At 37.9% G+C, this 2,950-nt stretch overlaps 1 long non-coding RNA gene across 2 annotated transcripts; it reads right to left on the reverse strand.

Annotated features, from left to right (window-relative positions):
• Positions 1-502: 502 nt before the first annotated feature.
• On the reverse strand, positions 503-2,489 carry LOC107576385 (uncharacterized). Of its 2 annotated transcripts, XR_001608045.1 has the most exons (5): positions 2,408-2,489; positions 1,779-1,821; positions 1,521-1,607; positions 1,109-1,258; positions 503-902 (listed from the first exon to the last, which is right to left on the reverse strand). It is a non-coding gene; the product is annotated as an uncharacterized lncRNA (long non-coding RNA). The 2 variants fall into 2 exon arrangements; XR_001608044.1 differs by lacking the exon at positions 1,109-1,258.
• Positions 2,490-2,950: the final 461 nt, after the last annotated feature.

The following is a 2,950-nucleotide window of genomic DNA, read 5'->3' on the forward strand; positions in this document are numbered from 1 at the left end:
AAAAAAAAAAAATCTTTGATTATGGCAGATGCATTAATGAGTCATTCAGATTGATCTGAGAACCCGTTTGATCGATTCACAGAAAAGAACAATCTTAATTATTACTATATATTAATATGAAATATTTTTGTTTGTTTACCTGCAAGTCATGTGACCATTAACCGACATCAGAGAATTGTGGACATGCAAATGTGTTGTTAAATTCTTGAAATATTAACTTAAAATCTCAGGAGGTGCAGCAATTATTTATTCACTTTAAGGTTTAAGCTTATGATTTAATTAATTATTGGGTTCTTCAGGATGTAAAGTCGTGGGATTGTTTTCTTTTTATGCTCAGCTCTAAAGTATTTCAACAGTTATATCTTGCTATTGCATAGAATAAAACTGATCCAATTTGTCAAAGGACCTAATTCAATTTGGCTGACAAAAGAGTTTGGGAGTCCCTGCATTAGAATACTGATGGAAATGCATTAAGAAAAAAATTATAGCTGCATTTACCCTCAAGTTTTCATTCAGCTCCTTACTGAGAGCAAAAGAAATTTCTCTGTCTCTGTTGTAAGAACTGGTCCTCCGCAGAGTGTCCTTTTTAATCGTGGGATTGAGAGAGCCATCCTTCCTGGAGTTAATGTTGCCATTATTTGGTTGTAGTTTTCTCATAACAACTTTGCAATCCAGAATACTATCCTGATGTGGTCTATTATTGGAGGCTTTGAGTGCAGCTGAAGTGGACTTGTCCCTCTGTTCCAGCTCAGGGTTTTTAGTGGGCAGGATACATTTAGGCAGTGAGCTCAAGAGTTTTGGAGTCTTCTCAGAAGGTTCAAAACGTAGACTACCTGACACAGGATGTGGCGTGGCATCTACACTGTCACGTCGTGGAGCGCCAAGTGGAATTAATTCTTTCACTAAAAGTAAAGAAAACACACTGTCAGGCATTCAGACGAGAAGTGCAAAAGAAGCCTCTTCATATCATCATAGCAGCTGAATCACCTCCCAAGCCTGTTTTATATGTTAGTGCATGTTCATTAAGATTGTTAGCGGGCACAAATCAGACTGACATGCAAAGAGCACTGACATTAGTTGGCTGGAATATACTAGACGACTTATGTACAGATTTTTGTCCCGATTTGCAGTCTGGTGGAGTCGTAGACAGTTGCCGAAAGTCAGAGCCAGCCTGCAGATTTTGGGCAGTCGGAGAAAATCACAATGTATGATGGGCGCAGAGTCCGATTTGTAGCTTCAGACTATTATTCCATCCAATCTGAGGATCAAGCATGTTTGTTATTTTGGTCTGAGTTTAGAACACATTGTTTTAATTTGTCAGTTGTTTAGTGTATGATGGCTAAGCTGTTGCAATTTTCAAGAGTCGTGCAATGCATTCCAGCCTAGACAATAAGGGCAGAAAATCTGCAAGCCAATGTATCTAATATTGCCATTGTGCCATACCACAGTAAGCCTACAAGCAGATCAACAGCAGCCCAACACACCAAGCATCCCTGTACAGTATATCCCACATATCTCACCCATAGAGGTGATGTGCTGCTTGAGGAAACTTGACATTTTATACTGATGAAACACAGATAGGTGTCTTTAAAAGTCTTCTGAGTGATCTGTACAAAGTGAGACGCATGCATCAAGTGTTAAAACAAGTGAACTTACATGTGTGCATGCAAAACTAGCATTTGTTTAGATAACCAAATCCTGTATTGTGAAGTCTCTGCCATTACAATACACACCACATATTACAGTACTTCTGTAGAAATAGATGACATTCAACAGACCTGTGCTACATGCTTCCAGTTTTTCCATCAGGTGGGCGTGTGTCTGTAAAAAAGAAAAGCAATGGAGAAAACTTTAACCGTTTGTCTTGGAAAAGAAAAGCGCACTCCTCCCATTTGTGCTGACTTTCACTATTTGTACTTTGTTACTGAAATGTGTATGGGCGGGAACAGAACAGCTAGTATGCTAACGTTAGTCTTGAGAAACGACACTACTGGCAACAGTTCAAGTCATCGAACAAGCTAGTTTTAGCCGAAGTACTTTATGTTTTATGACAAACTCTTAAACAATCAATTAACGTTACGCAGAAAGGCGACCGTCGATCGTAAGACGCTGCCTACCATAATGCTCTTAAAGCACGAGGCTTGACCGACTGCACAGGCAAACGAAAACAAGTTCTCAAATCAAAACATTTACTTTACAAAAGAGCGTCTACTTGATCATTTCTGACTAAATGTAATATATACATAGTCAATTTTGCAAGTACACAAGTAAACCACCATTTACTAACGTTACGTTAGCTGTCAAACCGCGTGAATGGCGGAGACGTTACCATATACGCATCCGTTTAGTTCTGAAAAAGAGTAAAATGTAATATAAGCCTTACAACAAAATGATATGCAATGCGTACCAGCCATTGTGGAAATTTATTCGATACACTCCATGATGAAAGTGCTGTTGTGTTTGTGGGGAGCCGCCATCTGTAGGTGGGAGGAGCGAGCGGTGTAGTTCCCGGAAAAGGCCACTAGAGGCGTTTAGTTTGGACAGTGGAGACAGCGGAACAAAACAAAACAAAAAACATACGAGTAAATGAGACTGATTTAAATTCTTACAATGTCCCATAAATACCACTAGAAACTTTTTAATGGCCTTTGGGTTATTTATTTATTCATGTATTTATGTATTTATTTATGTTCTGGATATTTAACCACATCTTTGATGCTTTATTTTAATTTAAAGTCATTTATTTGTTTACCTTACATGTGGATAAAACACTAAGTCCAATAATTCATTCAAATTAATGTTTACAGGGCTATAGTGAATGCCTAGTAGGCAAACTGACTGAATATATTTTGCCAATATCTCGCCTTAGACAATACTTACCATAAGTAGGCTATGTAGCCTACAGTACACAAATATTTTTAAAAAACAATTACAATAATTTACCAAAATA

The sequence above is a fragment of the Sinocyclocheilus grahami genome, unplaced genomic scaffold, assembly GCF_001515645.1.
Source record: "Sinocyclocheilus grahami isolate Dianchi unplaced genomic scaffold, SAMN03320097.WGS_v1.1 scaffold3616.1, whole genome shotgun sequence".
Classification (NCBI taxonomy): Eukaryota; Metazoa; Chordata; class Actinopteri; order Cypriniformes; family Cyprinidae; genus Sinocyclocheilus; species Sinocyclocheilus grahami.